We start from the raw sequence: 21,900 nt of genomic DNA on the forward strand, positions 1-21,900 counted from the left end.
GAAATGCAAAGGATTTTAAAACATCAGTCATTTGGATTTAGAATTCTACTATCTGTTTTAGGCATGTTAAGTAAACTATGTTGAAGAGGTTCCTACATAAAGATATGTTACTGTTCCATCTCAATTTGCAACAGATTGGGGAGATTTAGCAGAATTAGATTTTCTGAACAACTGTGAGTTTCATACTTGTGTGTTTATGAATACTGGGATGGGGCTGTGAGTTTACCATCTATACACAGTACAGTTCATAGGCAATTCAATAAATTTCTCAAAAGAAATGTATTGCTGCCCAAAGGGCCCGATTTTTTTTTTTTACCGTAAAACAATGTTGCTGGTTAATTTTTGGCTGTTGTGCACTTACATGTGTAACTCAAATTCACTGAAATTTTCTCACACACGTCTTTAGTTGTACGTTGTATGTATAGCAGATCCATACGCAGAAAATATTCACAAATACAAACAATTATAGCCAGCAGATTAACAACTATAACAAACAAGCCATGTACCTTCAAAGCAGCTTTAATTCTCGATGTCTTTCTAGCTGCTTCTGTCGCTCTTCAATGGTTAAATCCACACAAATGATCAATGACAACATGAGTCCCATGTCCCCACTAACAGTTCAGAATGCCAATCTCCATGCTCTTCCTTTAGACAGTTTTACAGATCATCATCAACCTGGAAAAAGACAAAAAGTAAATAATCATGGTAATAATCATGGTAGGGTTAAGGATGCAATAAATAGGACCAGATTTCTAACACTAATGACCAGCTTCAAGCAAATCACTTTCACAGCTTGATCCAGCTCCACCTGTCTCAAAACTGCCTGCTTCTTCTCTAATGAAGGCTAGAGCCGGCTGTTCAAGTCATAACAGCTCCTACGCAAAGAGCTAAAATTATCAATTGCATTATGCACTGAAGATTACTCACTTCAATTTTAACCTTTTTTAGTGAATTCTAGCACTTTTCACATGAAAAATTAAGATAATCTGTTTGCTTCAATGGAAATCAATATTATCTATGGGCAAAAAAGTCTGCTCTGCTTTTTAACCAAAGCCTCAGCCCCAATTAAAGACTTACACAATATTTTAAAGAGGCTTCATGACTGCTTTTAGAAAGTAATCTCGATAAGGGTACAGTTCATTTACATATTGGTTTAATGAGGCGTATCCGTCAAATAAAAGCTGAAATGATCGGGGGAGGGACCACGAAAAACCAATTCCCCCGAACAATGGAAATCGGCGCAAACTTTCCTTTAGGCAGAATGTAACAAAACAACATCTCTCTCTCTCTCTCTCTCTCTACGTTATTGCTCAGAGAGCAAGACTGCGGGATCAATTACTTCAGAAATGCAATGCAAATGCCATTCATCAGGACTGTTATTGCCAGCTGAGTATGGGGTTTGACAGAAAAGGAACATTTTGAGAGGGATTTACAAACTATGGTCGTGTGGAAAATTGTCATGATGCAAATAGTCTTGAGATTTCCATATGTGCAGTGGCCAAGGTAATTTGGGGGAAGGAGATAGAAGAAAGGCAAAAACACCCCCCAAAGGAACAGAAATACAGTTCACTTGGTGAGAAAAACAAACTGCATATTATCAAAACTCTTTTACACTTTTTCTGATGTACTTGGTTTTAAATTGCAAACAATTGGAACTGCTGTACTGTGTGGTATGATGAATTGTATCTCACAACCCATTTAATTCAGCTAAACGCTACAAATCAGAACTGGACTGTAACAATTTTTAAGATCATATTCTGATCTCTCCAGAAATTCAGTGCTGTGTAGGCAAAGAATACTTAGTTACACCGCCTTTTATATTTTCCAAGAGGTAAACAAATATATATTTTAAGATTGTATCCCTCATTCCCTAAACCAGTAAATAATTTGTATACAGCAATAAAACTACTCATTGCAGGATCATTAAATTATCCTCTCAGAAAAATTTACTTTTCGGCGGTCCAACGCTAAGGTGAGGGAACAGTAAAACAACCTTAACAGAACAGAGCACAGCAATTATATTTAGGAATTCATATGTAAGTGAGCCCACTAGTGGAGCCGATAGAGGTAAAAAATTAATTCACTGACCCAATGAGATTGGCAGGAAGGCAAACTACTCCCAAGACCCATTTTTGCCCCTACGTCAAAATAAAAAACTCATCTAGTATATCTCAATTCAATACAAGAATCAAAAAAAGAAAGAAAGAGACAGAGCACTGTGAAGTCCAGAAGCTCCAAAGATATGAGGGAAATAGAGGTAGTTGTAACAAAACCTCGCCAAAAATTAGCATCTAATTTCAGGATTCTACACTTTGCAGCACTGCCACACATGATAAGCTAATATTCACAAAAAGGCATCTCAGATTTCCTCATATTCACCAGCTAGAGAAATCTGCCAAGTCTCCAGCAGACAACAACATTTCTGGTCCTATGCCACAGATCTCAAAATGCAATCTTATCATACTTATTAGGGAATATTTTTATAAATGGAGACCCACAAATTGTTACGCTTAAGATATCTAATGCCAATGTGCGCTAATGCCAAGACTCCGGGAACTCCGCTGAATATTAGATATTGAACAAAAGATACAGACATTTCACCAAGATTGCATAAAAGTCAGTGGGGGAAGAAGCACACACAATGCTTGAGCAGCATCTCTCAGACCTGCCATGCCAACATCTTTTAAAAAGATAATAAAATTATACTCCCAGCATGCATTTCAACATTTTGTTGTAGAAAACGACCCAGGAAAAAATGGATTTTTGTGAGCTGAAATCAAACAAACAATCTTCAACAGGTATATACTGACATATGGGCATAGGAATTTAAGCAATCATACAATTTCATGGGGACAAATATTTTTGTAACCATTTGTAATTATTCCCTGAGCCAAGAGAACAACTGAAGTGAAGAACTGGGTGGGATATCAGTCACAGTTCTGCTTTCTCATCCTTCCTCCAATGCAAATTTCCATTCATTTTGGAGGAAATTTGCATACAATGGTTATCATTCATATTACAATATGTGAGATGTACTTTTAGGCTGAGATTCTCAAAGAAATCCATGCTGAACTGGCTCTCTCTGGGAGCTGGACTCTGTTAGGCAGCTCTGAAATCCCCAGTGTTATAGAATAAACTTTAAGGTATATATTAATAAGTGAAAATAGTCAGAAAAATACCTGTAAAATGGAACCCTTTGACTCCAAATATGTTTCTGCTCCCTGTGCATATTCAAGATATCAGTTTATTTAATGATCAACACAAATATATTACTATTGCTAGCCCTGCAGTGTCTATACAGCTATGGAAAAAGCATGCTGGATTCTTCTCTGCACTGCACATCAACAAAAATGTCAGCTATGTTCTTACTCTCCATAGTGAAGATCTGACAGTAAGAAGCAGAATAAATGCAGTTCTTTTTTCAGTCTCTAGGCTGAGGTTGCAAAGCTTGTGACTAGAAAAAAAAATCTAACTTGCAAAGGGAGCAAGTTTTATAGGAATTGCTGAGATTTTTCAAGAGACAAGGCAGATAAGGTAATTTTTATTGGACCAGCTTCTGTTAGTAGAAGGTATAGGCTTTTGAACTACACAAAGTTCTTCTTCAGGTCAGGGAAAGGAATCAGTGTGTCTGAGCTAAGAACAAGCGGGACAGAGTTAAGCATAAGGAGGTCACTGTGCCCAAATTTAAAAAACTTGAAAATCCCACACAAAAAAGTCAGAGGGAGAAAATAGGGCACCCAACGATACCATTCTTAGAGAGCCATTTCAATAAAAATAACGTAATGGGTTAATAAACCAGTTTCAAGCACCTCATGATGGGTGGATGCTATGGAAACGCAGTTGTCATCTGGTAAATTTATTAATAAAAAGTAATTTATTCCATAGTAACTGGGGGCTCTCCCTACCCATGGTTTGTGCTGAGCCCAGGTGAATTGGTGAGGATGCTATGTGAATTCAAGGGAAATGAGATTGCATGAGTGTTAAACCATGTACCATAATTTATTCATAAATAGCACATACCACACTGATTGAGAAAAAAAACGGTTTAAAAAAAAAAAGAGTAATTTAAGTGCAAGGCTTTAAAAAAAACCTGCCTGGAAAATGAAGTGATAAAAAAATGTATAATGCAACAAAGTGGTGAGTGAAAACTTTCAAGTATCAATAAATACATTTGCACAATAATCAACACAAGTTGAAACAGAAACAGTCCTCTGACACAATGTGAAAAAGCTCTCTATAAAGAAAGTTACCAACCCCTGTACCAATATTGGAGAGGTAGGTAACATCTAAAAACACTGTGTATTAAAAGCTTGAAAACAAAGTTTGGGCCTGATTCTGTGTTCCCTCAGCTCCTACTGATGTCTCCTAAGAATGCCCATTAACACATCAAAGGATCAGGCCTCACACCTGTAAGGCAATGAACACTCCTCTCTAACAGATTTGAGGGTGCTCTTCGGAGACATTCAGCACCTGACAGGACCAGACCCCAAATCACCAATACATTCTCTAAACAGATTTGCTAAGTGAAAAGGCTGAAGAAGTGCTTGTAGGGTTAGGGTGGGTAACAAAACTGGAAAAGCGATGACATAGCCTGTGACTGGATGTTTGGTTCCCTCCCACTTCTCAACTACATTAATTTTACAGGACAAGACCCTTATCCATCCAAATACTCAAAATATGAGACCACACAATAGATTTTGACAGATGTAGTATTTCAGAGGATCCATGAAATATAGGAGCATACATTGGGGATTCTCTCTCTCCATAAAGTGGTGTCACTCATAATTCCCAATATACATGATTCAAATATAAAAAGGCAGCCCTCACCAGTAATTAGTGCTCTCCTTGGAATCCTGGAAACCACTGGAAAATTTATTTTATTCCCCTTCTTTCCTTCCACTCCGCCCCCGCCCATGACTGAGAGGAATTAACAGTCCTCTTCATCTTGATTGGTCCATTGAAATATGCGTTAACTATTTATGTCAAACAACGTGTTCCACCTTGTATTTAGCTGAGACACTCTGAGTATATTTCCCAGAACTGAGGAAGAGCTCTGTGTAAAGTTCAAAAGCTTGTCTCTCTCACTAACAGAAATTGATCTAATAAAAGATATTACCTCGCCCACCTTGTCTCTCCAATATCCTAAAACCAGCACAGCAACAACAACACTGCATACAGGAAAAGTTTACAAAAAACTGCTCTGCCCCGATTGCTCTCAGGGTTGTCAACTGTTGTGATTTCTAGCATGTTATTTGGTGTTTTGTTTAAACCCAAACTCCTGGAGTCAAGTGATTATGGGAAAATTTCAACTTTAATTTAAAAACAAATGAGCTTTTTTCTAGCCCTCATGGTTGCAAGGAAAAGCTTGAAAATATGATCCTTAAAGACTCAAAAAACAGACGGCAAATAAAAATAATCCATTATTTATGTTTAAAAACACAATTTTTAACCAAACGCATGATTTTTTTAACCCTTTTGGTTGGCAACGTCGTGCTCTTGCTTTTTCTCACTGCTGTCTCTATATCCGGCAGACCAGAAACACAGATATACTTGAGAGAAAAGACAAGAACAAGTTCTGGATCTTCACATACCAGGTTATGAATAACCAATCAATCAATCTCAGATTATAAATAATCAACCTCAGACCCACTATGGAAAAACAAACAAACGGAATGCAACTAGTTGTTCAATGACTCTTAAAAGGCTGAAGTTGAGTCCTCAAATACAAAGATTGGAAAACATTTTAAAGATGATCCTAGTGTTCTTGCAGCTTTGGTTCTCCACGCACAAAACAAATGCTGCAATGGCAGTAGCAAATCAAGTTTCTCCACACTCTCTTACCAATATCTCCCAGACATGGTCAGGCAGGACCACCTCTATGGGTCAGAGGTTACCTCAGTTTCTATGTTCATTTATTACTGGCCTCTCAACTGAGAATGTTAATTTAGGGAGCCAGTTACAGTCAACTGTTTGTGACAGGGTTTTTGATGACCTGAGGTATGTCTTCAAAGCACCCGTGGCTGGCCTGTGCCAGCTGACGCAGGCTCGCGGGGTTGGGCTGGAGCCTAGGCTTCTGCGAGGTAGGACAATTCCAGAGCCCGGCCTCCAGCCCGAGCCTGTAAGTCTACACAGGAACGAAACAGCCCCACAGCCTGAGTCCCATGAGCCCAAATTGGCTGGCACGGGCCAGCCGCAGGTTTTTCTTTGCTGTGTCGACATACCCTTGAATACTGGTTTACTACAAACCATGCTGAGGACACCAACACATTTCATGCAGACCTCCAAACAACCATCAAATGGCAACAATTGTCAAATCCCAGACAACTAGGATGGATTGAAAGGTTCTGGATCACATTATTGACCATTTGAGATATCCAGCTGCCTTTAAAAAGAAAAGAGGACAACAAATGGTAAGATCTTTGGCTGCTGCTAGAGGAACAGAGGGAAACTCAAAATAATGTTGGCTTCTCCTTTCAAATGACATATTAAATATGAAGTATCGAAAACACAACAACAAAAAAGAGCAGATACAAAAGTGGAGAATACCTTATACAACTGAAACTGCAGAAGGAATTTAGGTGCGCAGAATGCAGTTACTCAAATTACAATTTGGGTAGGACACTGGGATAAACACTCCTTATCTTGCCAAAAGTACTATGGAGGTTTTAATCTCAAACAGTCAAGAGAATGGCTTTATATTTTATCAGAAAGACAGGCTTTCCACCAACACAGTGTATCCTAAAACCAGATATACAATTAGTATTGAGTAAGGGTACATCTACACTGCAGCTAGGAGTGTGTTTCCCAGCGCAAGTGGACAGACACATACTAACTGTGCTAACATTAGCAGTATAGCCGGCCATAGTATGGGCAGAGGCTCAGGCTAGCCGCCCAAATACGTACCCAGGGGCTCTAGGCAGATTTCTATTCAGGCTGCTAGACTGAGCAGCTACCTGCACTGTCCTTGGATACATTGCTATTTTTTGTGCACTAGATCAAGCAGAGCTAGCGCAAGCCTGTCAACTCTCACTAGGAAACATGCTCCCAGCTGCGATGTAGACATATTGTAAGAGTATAATCTTCTAGGATTATACTCTTGATTATACGCAATGAACTTTGCCTGCACATAGCTCACTGTACCATCAGGGCCTAAATTACCAACACTAGCTCTTGAAGCATCCTGGGTTTTTTCCTTGGAAGAGTCTCATCCAAGTACTCATCACACTCAGCCCTAACCCGCAGTGTGGGAACTGACATAGTCTGAGTTGCTATTGCTACAGGTACCCACCAAGTTCTAGGAGAGAAGATACAGATTGTATGCCGTCCACATCAAATGAATCAGAGAAACTAAGGAGAAAGAAAAAAATTGTAATTTGCACCTCTTAGAATCCAAATAAAATACTCTATATTTTGAGTACTTAAAATATTTCCCGTTTTCCTAATGGCAAAGGTATCCTGGCCTATTTTTTCCGTCAGTGTCTCACAGTACAGTACAGTTTTCTAAAATGTTGTTCTCCCAAAACATGAGATACTTCTACTTTGCCTCACATGTACATTAACTATATGTAAGGCTTCTCTTATTTCTTTCTTCATTTTTTTAAAGTTTGTCTGGAACACCACCAAAAGCGATTTGCCTCTGAAGAACTCAAGTCTAAATGGACTTGGAATGATGAACTGGTGCCTTCCTAAGTCATACTGAGTCTAGCTAAGTCATCTTTGAGAAAAATGTCTTAAGAGCACAGGATGAGACAGATTAAACTCATGTAAAAATACAGTTTGTGCACAAAAATACTGTAGATCTTCTCCTTGGGGAAATTTTTCGGGCTAGTTTCTCCTGGAGCAAGTCCTCTTATAACAACTCAGGATTTGGATGAAACATGATTTCATAAGCACTGCTCTATACTTCTTCCGATACTTGTCGCTGGACTGACGCATTCCTGTAATAGACACAAGATGGATGAAGTCATGTCTTTTATTAGACTAACGTCTGTTGGTGATAGACACAAGCTTTCAAGCTACACAGAGCTCCTCTTCAGGTCTGGGAAAGGTACTCAGTGTCACAGCTAAATACAAGGCTGAACAGATAGTTAGCATAAGTAGTTAGCACATATTCTAAGGGACCATTCAAGGTGACACCCTTGTATTTATAGGACAAAAAGGGGGGTTACAGGGTTACATTTAGTAGACAGTATTTAACAGTGACACTCTGAGTACCTTTACCAGACCTGAGGAAGAGCTCTGTGTAGCTCGAAAGCTTGTCTCTCTCACCAACAGAAGTTGGTCCAATAAAAGGTATTACCTCACCCACCTTGTCTCTCCAATTACCTGGGACTGACACAGCTACAACAACGCTGCATTCCTATAATGAAAGGGTTGCAGAAATGAATTACACTCTACTCTGCCTCTCCTGCTATCCACCTGATGTTCTCCTAACTCCCAGTTTATAGCGGTTCCTGTACTCATCCTTCCATTTCTTGTCAAAATTGTATATTTTCATAAACTAGCTTAATTGGCAAATATAAAAGGAAAACAATTGCTAGCAGCAGAACACTGTTCTATAGGAACGTACCTGCGACGAAGTACTAGAATTCCCTTACTGGACAAATACTGACCACAGAAGACCAGGGCCTTTTAAATCCAGGATTTAAAAGGAGAGGATCTATCCTTCCCCCCACCTTAATTAATGATTATGGTTATGCCAGCTAGTCTTAATACCATTCTCTCTCATAAAGCCAGCATGTAGTTAAAGAAAATTTATACTTTTTTCTGAAAAGAAAAAAAAAATAAAATAAATCTATATCAGGTTTACAAAATACCAGAGAGATAATAGGAAAAAGGGCATTTTTTTTCCATTTAACTGTATTCCTCTTCCCCACAGATACTCCACACAGAAACTGTAAGATTATTTTTCTTTTTTCTAACATACAGTTGGTATTTAACCTGTTTTAATATAGAACACACTTGTGAGCACATGTTGCAAACAATTTCTATATTCAGGGCTTAATCCTACTCCCACTGAAGCCAATGAGAGAAAATAGATCCTCTGATACTTTCCACTGCAAGATTACTTTATGAGGATTAGGTTAGTTTACCTCTTCTAATTTGCCTAAATCTTGAATGTTCTAGCTTTGAAGAGACATGAGGAGATCTGATAAGCGTCTTCCAACTCTTCTTATTTGGCACACAAGAGCCATGCCTTTATCAATTTTTTCTAAATTAACACTAACAGGAAGATTGGTAAATACAATTCCTGGGCAGATACACCTAAAGGTAAACATAAAGAAAGACTCTAATGTGTAAGTCAATCTGCTACTGCATTGTTAACCTTAAGAAAACTGATGCAACCATCTATTCAAATCAAAAGCCAGAAACAAGCCCATGATATGCAATATGGCACTTCTCAGCTGCCAATTCTGTTGAACAAAGTTTCCATGAATTGATATTAACACTAGTAATAATACACTATATATGGAAAAAAGAACAAATATTATTCATATTGTATGCATATCCCTGTATAGTTATAAGAGTCAGAGGATCTCAGTATGTTACACGTACATGTTAACATAGTATATCAACATTTCTCTCTTTATTTGATATCTTCTCAAAGAAAATAACTACCTGAATCATTCCTCTGGCTGAAATACTCATGTCAGAGATGCCAGAAGAACGTAAGTATTAGTTAAAAAAAACAAACAAACAAACAAACAACACTATGCAAAAAGCAAAATATGAGCCCCTTCCAAAACCCACTGAAGTAAATATGGTGACTTTAGGGGATTTTTGATCAGACCCTAAAACTCCATATTGCCTTTTTTTCCCCTATTGGCAGAAAAACAGTCCTATGTCTTGATTTTCATTGTGTTCAGAAGAGAATGAAGTTGAGGACAGGAAGACTGGATTAGAATTCCTGATCCTGAATCTCCAGAATCTGTTATTATTTGTATTGCTGTAGTGCCTAGGAGTCCTAGCACAAATACAAAGCAAAAAGAGATTCCTAGAGCCTCTTGTATGGAACAAGGAGGAGTCGTTTTGTCTAAGTTTGGAGATGGTCGTGACTGACTAATGAGAGCAACCATTTATGCACGATCTCAGTCCCAAATGGTAGAAATCTCACGAGAACAGTGGATGGTATGACATTTGTAGCATTCCAGATAGCAGAAATCTCCCAAGGACATTTCACAGCGTCAGAAGAGTTCATGAGATTTTTGGCAGCGTTGAATGTGGCCCTCAAATCTAACCCAGATATTAACACTACCATCTCTATTTTTAATTCAGTTTTGTGAGCGTCCTGAAGATGATCACAAAACTGTTTTTTTGAGACTCAGACGGTATAGCTTTTCCTCATTGTCTACAGTCTTTCTGAAAATGAAAGAAACAAAGAAAGCAAGCAAATAAGGGAGGTTAAAGGGAATACACAAAAACGTTGATACAAAGATAAAGTACATATTATGGATCATACAGTAAACTACCCTTATAGCATAAACAAAAATGAAGTTTTAAAAATACCTGCCGCACACACGCACTCTTCTCACTGTATTTTGGGTTAAATGCAGTTAAATGCAGTAAAGTCAGTTAAATGCAGCTAAGTGATGAGCGTCACTCATTACAAAGAAAAGCCTTGAATCTCCATTCTTTGCATACCCATAATGGAGAAAAGCAAAAGCAAATATTTATAACTATGAGTTAGAGGTCAAAATTGCTAAAGAGTAAGAGCTTGATAAAAAGCTCACTGAAAACAACAGGAGATTTTGGATCAGACTCTGTACTTGCTACTGTAAGGTGCTGAACACCCTCAACTTACGTTTGCTTCTAGGAAGATGCTCAGCAGCTCTGAGGATCAGGCCCTATAATAAAAATGATGATCTCAACATTTACATTTCATCTTGTTCACACCTTCCCTCAAAAACAAAAAAACAAAAAAAAAAACCCCAGAGAGAGTTACCATTCTGTCTTAAAATACTGGTCATTGAATGCTCAATGTACAAGATGCATTGCTGCACACGCATTTTCTCATCAGAAATATTATACTGAACTTGTCAATGCAATACATGCAGCAAAAATCACCTCTAAGTGATACAGCACAAAACAGAATGAAGCATAGCATTCTAGCACCTCAGAGGGAGAAAAGAGTCCTCTTCAAAGCAATTACATCAGTAAAAACGGTGAAAGGCAAAACATCAGCTCCGATTCACAATGGTGGATTGGCAGCTGTGGCTTGTGAGGAACTGCTGTCAAAGTCCTGTGGTTTCTACATTTATGTTACCTTTTCCAGTGGGTAATTCTAGCCCCCACGTGACAAATGAACAAAGTGGAAATAATATTTAAGTGTCTACTTGGTTTCTCCTCACAGACAGGAAAGAAATGCTGACAGATGGACAAGAAAGGGAGCTAACCAGTTGGGGAGGGGAGGAGTATATGAACGGCGGCCTGTAATATGCCTATTCAGGCAGCTTTTTGTCACTTGAATAAATAAAAAACAATGGCGAAGCTACTCCAGATATCAAGTATTCAATTCAGTGTCTCAAAGTTCTAGGCCATTTAAAGTTTAAAAACAAACATCCAAAAGGATATATTTTTTAAAAGATAGAATTTGATTTGTTTACATATTTATTTTATGGGCTTTAAATCTTGTTACCTGGATTCAAACTTCCTAAGCTTCAAATGTAGTTTTAAAATCACTATTTTAAAAAGGCTTTTATAATACCCAAAATTGTGTTTACCCACTGTGAGGCAATCGGTCTTGCTTGTCAGTGGAACACACTAACTGCATCAATGATCTAAAAATACTAAGATTTAAATTACAGAATGGAAATGTGGGAGAAAAGTTTGATACGCCATAACATCTTCTGTTTCCATTCCAGATATGGCCATATCATCACATAGTTTTCTTGCTGTGCTAAGTACCTCAAACTAAATATCAATCTGATTATAAAATGCACTTCTGCAAAAACCTTAGCACAGAATTCAGAGTATTTTAGCAAAGCCCATGAAAAAAAGTATAGGTGTTCACTCTTTATTGAGCGTGGTAGTCAGCGCAAAGCAGATTTATACCAAAAGACAGACTTGTGCTACAGATCCTTTGGGGTAAAGGCATGTTTTCAAACTTTTGCCCAATCTTGCAACAATTTATGAATGGCGGGGGGGGGGGGGGAGAGGGGGGCGGGAAATCTTTCCACTGTGTCAAGATCCTTCAACTAATAACAGTCTTTGGAGAAGATCTCCTTTCAGATCAAAAAATTCCTCTCCCCAACATTTCTGTGGGGTTTTAACTGCTGTCTAGGAGTCCATTCTTACAGTCTTTACTCAGACAAAAACTCCCAGTGACTTCAGGGTTGGGGTCAAGTAGTCCAGCTTCGAAAAGTCTCAGAGTAGTTATTAATTTAATTATGTGTTTTACCCTCCACTAACAATTTATTATGATGGAGAAAAATAAATTTTGTAAAAATTCAGTGGTCTAGATTCTCAACTGGTGTAAATTGGCAGAGTTTCACTTAAGTCAGTGGAGCCATGCCAGTTTACTTCAGCTGAGAATCTAGCCCAGTATGCCTGGACTTATTGCGAGGAAGTGAGAAGTGTTCAATTGATTCACAGGCTTCTAAGGGAGAAGCCTGTGAATCATTGATTTCCCTGGTCTTTTGCTGTGACTCTAAATGTGTTAATTTCAATATGTAACAAACAGAGCATTTCAAATACTGCTGAATGACGGTAGTGTTGTTCATGACAGCCGAAAAGAAGAATGTATCAGTTTACAGCCTTTTGCAAGGAAAAATGAAGTTTAAAGAAATATTCCACAAAGTAAAAAATGTACATGCCACAAAAAAATTGACCATTTGTTAAAGTATTCATCCTAATCACCCCTAGCAAATTTCAGGTGCATTTGTATAAACATTTTAAAGCTTCATTTCTGAACAAAAGTCATTTTTCACCTATTTTAATCATATTTTGAAGCCAACCTGATCTTTCCTGACAAGAATTAAAATTATGACTTTGTATATCACACAAAATCTGTTCAGTCAATATTTCTCATTACGTAATGCAATGCCTTTGAGCCACAGGCTTTATTTTTGATACCCTCAAGATTTCCAAAAGCAGATGAAACATGATCCAACTACAAGAAAAGGCAGGCCAATAACTATCACTTGTAACCAAATTCTGAGGAACTATGATCTTCCCTGTAAAATAGGCTTCGTAACAAAAAGGACCTTACTCTAAAGCATGTTTTATTGTAACTCATCTAAGTGCAATGGAATGAATTTATGCCCTTGTATTTGCTTCTGACATTTTATATGTATATGCCTGAATTTTTTGCAGAACTCAATAAAATATGTGAAATTGGCTTATGGTATGTTTGGTTGTATTTATGATGCTGCCTGTAGCAAAATTTAATTTCTCTGACCTGGAAGGTATTCTAAAAAAAAAAAAAAAAAAAAAAAAAAAATTTAAACAGAGTGTCTCATATATTATTTGTAAAATCTCAAGTGGAATATGCATTGTTTGATACAGATGAATAATGCATTGGTTAAGCATTCTGAAAGCTCTGAGATTTCCTTTGATTCATACTGAAAGGCCAACCATGGAAGACAATTAAGAAATGCAGTGAACAACTATTTAAAAAAAAACAAAAAACAACAAAAAAAAACACCACACAGTGAAGAAGCCACTTTTCAGCATATGCTTACCATACCCAGGGACTTGGTAATTTATTACAAATGCTGACTGCAAGCAAGCTTCTAGCCATTCTAATTCTAGCAGATACCAGTGGGAGCAAGTGTAAATAATCAGACACTAACAACTCAGTTGGAGATTCATTGGAGTTATAATACATTACTTTGAAATGACTTCATACGAATGAATGAAATTCTGTATCCCATCCTAGAACAAAAAATTTTAAAAAACTTACCTTTTTTTTTTTTTATTTTCTTTGTCAATGCCATAGGCATGAGTGATCAGATGACAGTATAAAATTATAACTCAGGAGCATCACAAAACAAATCCATGGGAGGGAGGATTCAAAGTGAATGCTATTGCAATAGAAAGATACTTGAAATTTGTTTTAAATATTTTGGAAAGTTTGCTTCTCCAAAATATTTCTGTATAAAAAGGGTTTGCATTTAACTAGAATAATCTCTCTATTCCCTGTAAAAATATAGCATTTTCTTTGTTGAACAGCATTATTATATTTGGGGTGGGGAGTTCCATATATCACAGATGATTTTCAAAGGCTATTTAAGGTCCCGCGGGATTCAGCATTGCTCTTACAAAGAATAAATAGCTGGACTAGTTTTGAAAGTTCCTTTTTCCAAATGCAATAGAGAAGTTATTTATAAATCTTTGTTGCTACAGCAAATCAAGAGTTTGCCCTCAGTCAAGAGTGGCTCCACAAGAGTGCACGGAGCTTAATACCACCTTATGCAGGCCCAGAGCTGTCAGAAGGCCCATAAGATCCTTGGCCAGCAGGTCAGCGCTGTCTTGTGAATGTTGCTGAAGTTCTCCAAAGACAAAATCACTCAATCTAGGCAGGTCCTGTACCAGGTCCAACAGCAACTCAGCTAGCTTGACTAAGTAGCCCAATGCATTGCAGGGTACCCTGCATACCATGTTTGTTTTATCTCAGGAATTGCACCATAAAGCCCTGATCTTGCAACTGGCTCCACATACCAGAGCCCCTCTGAAGTCTGGTCCTAAGTGGATGCCTCCAAAGCACTTCATATCTGGTATAAGACACCTTTTACATCAGAGGACAGATGCAGAGTGCAGAGGTTCCTCCCATCTCCTGAGCCCCATATATCTATCTGAAAGCAGCCGTGCCAAGACAGGGCCAGTTGAATCATCCAGACAAATCTTGGCAATGAATCAGATAATTAACGTTGCTTGTTTTGTTGACAGCCAACTTTTGATTGATCTGCAAGCAAAGAGGCTTGAAGTCTTGACCCATAATTACTGTCTTACTGTACAATTTCCGGCACCATTTTAGGTGGCTGTGGTATTATGGAGGGTTTGCAATGGAAACAGTCCCCTGAGCTCAGGAAGTAAAAGTTAAGTAAAAGCCGAAACTGCTTTTTAGAAATATTTCAAAAAGAAGGTTTTTAGGCCAAATTTTCAAAAATGGCCTTGTAATTAGAACTCAAAATTGACTGCCGCCTATTTTTTAATGTGTATTCATCCAGCATCGTGGATCCTGAAATGAGCCTCTGGGGCTACCATAATAGACAAAATGAACAACGCCAAAATTCCATTGTCTAAACCAACATCTGATGTGAGCACATAAGATCAGAGGCTCAGATTATTTTCTTTTGAAAATCTGGTTCCTAAGTCTGTATACAGATTCTGTTAACTGATTTGGGATCTTAAACTGAGATTTCCAAAGAAGTCTAGGGGACTTAGGCATGCTTCTATTGGCTTTCAATGGGAACTGGGCACCTAATTCACTTCGGTCTCTTTGAAAATCCCAGCCTTTAGTTATTTTTTTTAAAATCTTTACAAAGCCTCTCTAAGGTCAGCTATAAGAACAAAATTAACAAAACCAGTCTAAGGACAATATCCTGTTGTTGATTAAACTATCCTGCTGTGGTATAGAAAATTCCTATTGATTTCAATGAGAGTCCTAAGCAGAGGATGATGGAAAGAGAGAGCATTAAGCCTTATGTTACAACAGATGCTCAGCATGGTGCTGTCTACTGCAGTAGAAGTTGAGGACACTAAAAAACTTTGCAGAATTCATTCCTAATATCATACAAAACACTCTCCTTTGAAGATAACTGGCTAGATTATAGAACAATAAGAACTTGATAAGTCAGCAGACTAAAAATGTTATTTATATAAGTTTTTATTTGTACATGTATACAATGTAATAATTAATATTTCAGTTTATTCTTATAAAATTACATATGGAAAAAAGACCCTTTGGATTATAAGCTAATGTTACAGGTTGGCCATATTGAAAAATTACTTTTTTATATTTTTCATTTTATTGCACATATTCATTTGCTCTGCAATTCATTTGCAGAAAAATTGAGTAAGAAAAAGGACTGATTCATTGTAGAGTTCATTATACATGATGAACATGGCACAGATGGCATGAATGATACCATTTTTATCATCAATGTCCACAAAAAAATAAAAGGAAAATAATTACATTAATGATACAATTCAGTTGAGATTTTAAGCATCCAAAGTCATGAAATTCAAAGTTCTGGTTCCCACAGCAACCATAACATGCTATATGAGTGTTCTGTGTTACTGTATACTGTAGTGATGTTTGTATCTTAATATATATGTGCAATGTGGCTTAGTTATGATTGTTGTGGGAACCATAACCGAATTTCCTGACATTTTCATTCTCAATTGTAATGTCATATTAATAGAGTTATTTGCACTTAATCTCCCTGTTCATTTCAAAAAGATGCGCAGGGGGATAGGAGAAGAGACAAAGGAAATAAAATGAGAAAAAGGAATAGGAACAATTGATTTTATTTGACTGCGATCTAATGATCTAAATCCATGGAAAGCTTGATGTTTTAAAAACAAGCCAATGTTCATTCATTCAAGTACAAAAGAAAAAAGCCTCTGAACTATGTGTCAACTAGAGAAAGCATCTAGATACCTTTAAAATGGCCTAAAGCATTTTCTTCCCCTCTTAGGATATGTCTACCCTGCAATTAGGGGAGCAACTGCAGCTCATGAAGGCATACCGTGCTACCTTGAATCCACTAGCCAGACTAAAAATAGCAGTGAAGACATGGTGGCACATTGCTAGCCTGAGGCAGAATCCATGCCACTCCATCCTCACTATGACTTTTAGCTGTGCTGGCTATATTAAGAGGGAGTTCTGGCATGCCTACCCAAGCTGCAGTCACATCTCCAACTGCAATACAGAGAAACCTGTATGTGCTAATTCTACAGTCTAGTCTGCAGTAGACAGACTACAGTGTCTCTCTTCTTTCATGTTCATAAATAGGATGCAGCCTGTCAAGAAAGAACCACAGTACTTGGTCAACTCCAATCCCGCTGTTCTCCGTTAAGTAGCCCAGGTGAGATCTTCCATAATAGAGGGAAATTCTTTAGCCTGCGCTATGTTGCTATTCTATAGGAATAACATTAAGCCTACTGTGCTGGCTTGATCAAATGACAGAAAGTAAAAGAGCAGGTAAAAAGGAAAACAAATATGCTCTTCCATGTCCTAGTCTTCACCAGCACAGATGTGTTTTATTGAGCAGTCCACATGAAAAAACAGGAAATTAATCCATAGAGATGCCATTAACAAATAAGAGGATAGAGGGGGAAGGGGTGAAAAGTGGCAAAAAGAACTTTTGATCTAATTTTCTTGTCTCATGAGAAAGGAATTTCTCTAAAGAGTATTGGCCAATGTCATCACATTCAGATGGCAGTCCTTGGTGAAGGTGAACAGGGAGTAACAGGAAAACTCATCCACAGAGTGCTGACTTTCAACACAAGGACAGCCATGTATCTAATGGAATAAGATTTGATTATTCCCAGAAGAGAAATTTCTGCTTCTCAGTAAGTTTCCTGAATGCAGTCTCATCCACTTGTGTATTACTGTTCTTGAAAATCTGAGTCCCCATTCCAGTGCTTTGACAAGGAAGAAGGTAGCATCCAATTTCCTGAAGAATCTCCTCAGGTAGTGTTTGAGAAAGCTCCATAAGTTGAGGGTCTGCTAGATTTTTTTTTTCCAATCTTAGCATCAGTGTTAAAATTGAGAAGGACTCTCTCTCTCTTTTTTTTCTTATGTAGAGCTCTGAAATTATTCTGGGGAGAAAACTTGGATAGGTGTGATGCACAACCTTGTCCTTGTAACAAACCATGCAAAATCCCTGGAAAAAATGATCTGCCCTCTCGCATCCTTGTCCATTCACTGAGCCATCCTTGTCCATTCAGGGGTCATAGAAAATAACCATATTTGCTAGAGCTTGTCAAAAAACAGAAAATAATTTTCATGAAAATTTTAAACAGCGTTGCTTTCTGGGAACATTTTTGACTAGTTCTAGTAGTTGGAGTCATTCAGCTTTCCAAGGAAAATTATATGGGAGGTGCCCGTGGATGTCATAGGTATAGGCATATGTCATAGGTAAATGCCATATATAGGCCGTGAATAAAGAGTCTTGGATAAGGCTCTTGCTTCCCTGTGGTGCATACATAACTGATGTACCTTCATGTTGGTCACAGACACAAACAGATCTCAGCAGGATGATCCCCACTTATTGGTGGTCAAGCTGAAGACTTCTTGCTTTAAAAAAAAAGTTACTCCCCTGGAAGGATCTTTTTCTTTCTTAACCAATTGGCTTCGAGATTGGGCTTCCCTACCACATACAGTGCTTTGATAGATTGCAGGTTGACTTCTCCTTCCTGAACAGCAAACTCACTTTCCCTGGTCCTTCTTATGCAGTTGAAATGCTTCCATCACTGAATTGTCTGTTCAGATTAAAAAACACAATTTCACCTACAGAGATCCTTTAGGGTGAAGAATGCTATCTTTTCTGGACTGCTAACCAGACTAGAAAAGACTTCTCTTGTCTATTTTCTCCTACAAAAAGTGGAAGTTGTTTAGAAGTCAGGCTCTTCTGGTTCCTCCAATTCCATTTCCACAAGCAGTTGACTGATTAAATATTTCTAGTCCTGTTGGAAATTCTTTCTAGGTAGTTCCAAAGCAGTTTTCTCTGGTAGCTGCTGCTGAATTGAGAGAGAAAGCATGGTCAATGACCTGGGGATAAAAGCCTTAGGACCCATACATGGAGGATGGGCAGGAAGAAATATTGGGACTGGAGGAGGAATCAAAGTCCCTAAATAAATCCTTCTTTGACTTTTGCTTAAGTGGAGATCTCTACGGATCCAATTTTCCTAAAGAGATCAGGAAAAATGTGTTTATCTTGGCAAGTAAGTATATCTGAGGAACAGGTGAGAGACAGGGAGCTTCTGGCTCCTTTTTAATCAACATACATCATTCTGTATTTACCTTGTCACCATCACAGTGACTAGCCTGATTAGGCAGGCTTGAGTCCTCTGGCTAGAGGTTCAGGAAGCTGGCTTCCAGGCCTAGTGAATCCTTTGTGAAAGGCCTAGTAGGGGGAGTGAGATCTCTTTATGAGCAAAACTTCAGAACGTGCACTTCAGCAAGAGGCACACATTTTCATTCTTCTTGATTTTTGTTTGTTCCCTTTTCTTGTCATTTTCTTCTCCTTTGGCATTACCTACCACTAGACAAGATTGTGGCACTGCAGCACTAGTTGATCTGCAAGGAAGAATACTAAGGCTGCTCAATGGAAACCAGAAGAGGGCCAACCCAGAAGATAAAGCTGCTTCTCCTGAATTGCCTTGATTGTCCCTGTGAGAGAGAGAGAGAGAGAGAGAGAGACCCACACACCAATGTGGTCTGTGCTTGTAAAGACCAGAGCATAGAAAAGAATGTTAGCAACTTTTCCAAAAAGTTTTGGTAGGAGGTATTTCAATCAAACACAGAGTTCAGGCAGGTTACTTTTCTTGAACCTGTGGGGAGTGACTCCTACTGTGTACAACACCCAAGCCCCAAGAAGCTTCTAGAAAGGGCAATGGATTCATAGCCCTTCAGGAGAGGGACCACAGAAAGGAAAGGGAAAAAAGGCAAATGAATTGCATGGTGTGTGACTGGAAGTTATTACTGTTCTGAACAGCATCTCTCCCTCTGAGACTGCAAATACTCTGAAAATGAGTTCTGAAGCTCCACTGGCAGGCAAGACATGCTGCTATAGAGGAGTGGGAGGCGCAGGTGGTTTACAGATGCTCTAATCCCCCTAGATCCTGGGATGTCTGATTTCAGGAGCCAAACCACAGCGGGCTCCTGATGGGACAAGTCCAAGGAAAAGTCTAATAAAATACTCAAGGAGTTTTCTGCCACCCTGGAACAGATTTTGCAAACAAAATGTTCAAGATACGGCAATTCAGAGTGCTGCTGCAGGCAGCTCAGTGAATCAAGTCCACTTTAGCATTTTCAGATATTAAAGAATACCTGTGACCAAGTCACACCTAACTGAGCAGATTTGGGTTTGCAGACTATTTTATGAAGTGTGTTCAAACTCTATATAGTAATCATAAAGCTCAGTTGTCGTTAATGAAGACATACAACTGTGCCCATGTTATATGTGAATCCAGCAACACAAAACACACCCCAAACTAACCAGGAATTCTTCTAATACATAGACAAGAGGAACACCACTGGCCTAGCAAGACTCCTAGAATTAAAAGGGGTTCTATCACAACTGTTAAGAGTCATAAAAGATTAATTAGCTTAATAGATTTCAACATCTTGGGGGGGGGGGGCAATTCATCTGATAGAATAGCCCAAGGGCTCCTATTTCTCTTGACAAATATGGGCTCGCTCTGACCTCTCCTACATAGCCAGCATGCACTAGCCTTCCTTTTAGATTTAGATTGCAGAATGGTGGATAACATAACACTCTTCTGGCCAGACCACCATCTCTTCAAAACAGAGATTAAGTAATTAAAAAGTAATGACTAAATCGATCAAAATTAATTCTCTCTCAGAAATCTTGATTCTGGAAAACAGGACTTTGCAGGGGAAACCCACCCACCCAAAACACCAAGGCATTGGCAAAGTAGAAAAAAAAAAAAAACCACTGCAGCCAAGTTCTGTTTGAAACATGGGAGGAACTGGCTCTAAAACTGGCTCCTAGAGGTCATAACAGTTGTCTGAACTATGGAAAATGAAACAACAGGGCAGAAGGCTGGAGTACCTACTGAGCAAAACCCACTTAGCCACCAAAAGACACATGCTGCAGCTATAAAGGTTGCTAAAACAGCCTCTCTTAAACACGTTTGCTTCAGCCAAATAACAGCTAGTACAACACAACAACACTCCTATGCAGAAAAAACAACAACCTGCACAGGCACAAGTCTCACTCACTCCAAAAATAGCTCTCTCATCCTACTTCACAGAGACAGAGGAACAATACCTATTCCCTAGTCATTGATGGATTTAGAACTATCACTGAAACAGAAGCCCCAGCAGCTCTGAGGAATGTTCATCCCATCACTCATGAACCTAATTTAATAATGGGCTCTTCAATCTAGCAGAGAAAGATAACACGATCCAATGCCTGGAAGTTGAACCTAGACAAATTCAGCCTGGAAATAAGGTATATTTTTTTTAACAGTGGGAATAATTAACCATTGGAATAATTTACCAAGGATCATGGTGGATTCTCCTTCACTGACAATTTTTATATCTAGTTTGGAAAAAATGTTTATGAATTATTTTGGGGAAGCCCTATGGCCTGAGATATACATCAGGGTAGATGACAGCAGTCCTTTCTGGCTGGAATCTGTGAATCTATAATTGCTACATTTTGTGGCTGGTGAAGTCCAGAAAAAAAAAAAAAAAAAAAAAGTCTGACCCCCAAGAGGGGAGAACATTAATGTCTCCTTCAGAGAAGGCAAACACAGTAATTCTGAAGTAACCTACACTTTACACCAATGACTTCACCAGCTATTGCCCAGTTTCCTGACTCTCTTTTCATGGCAAGGCTTCAAAGCAGCTGGCATCCAAGATCTAATAGACTATCATCTACAAAATCCTGCATCCCTCAGAATCAGGTTACAGGCAAGAGCATGACCAAAAAAATGGCCCTGCTGGAGCGTAAGCATTATCTTCTCATCTACGCTGATGTATCAAATACTAACAGCAATTGATCCTATGGAGTCAATTGAATGCACATCAGACTTTGAAGAAGTAGGTAGCTCAATGCTCTCAGATCACAACGGGCCCCTCTTTGGCCCATGTTATATGGAATCCCAGTACGCTTCTTGTCATGCCACCTGCTCTTCAACACCTCTATAAAACTGCACAGAGAAAACAGATGCCATGGATTTATGTGCTAATGATCTGTGGAT

At 38.5% G+C, this 21,900-nt stretch overlaps 1 protein-coding gene across 19 annotated transcripts in view; it reads right to left on the bottom strand.

Annotated features, from left to right (window-relative positions):
- Positions 1-21,900, bottom strand: part of ARPP21 (cAMP regulated phosphoprotein 21) — a 171,724-nt gene that overhangs the window by 128,175 nt on the left and 21,649 nt on the right. For 14 of the 19 annotated variants that reach the window (XM_007057226.4, XM_043540686.1, XM_043540677.1 and 11 more), the window contains one exon: positions 507-675. The gene's annotated coding sequence lies outside the window, so the exon portion shown is untranslated. Of the gene's footprint in view, positions 1-506; positions 676-7,288; positions 7,348-21,900 lie in introns of all 19 variants that reach the window. The other 5 variants (XM_043540683.1, XM_043540674.1, XM_043540684.1 and 2 more) reach the window with 1 other exon arrangement.

Source organism: Chelonia mydas, chromosome 2 (genome assembly GCF_015237465.2).
Source record: "Chelonia mydas isolate rCheMyd1 chromosome 2, rCheMyd1.pri.v2, whole genome shotgun sequence".
Lineage (NCBI taxonomy): Eukaryota > Metazoa > Chordata > Testudines > Cheloniidae > Chelonia > Chelonia mydas.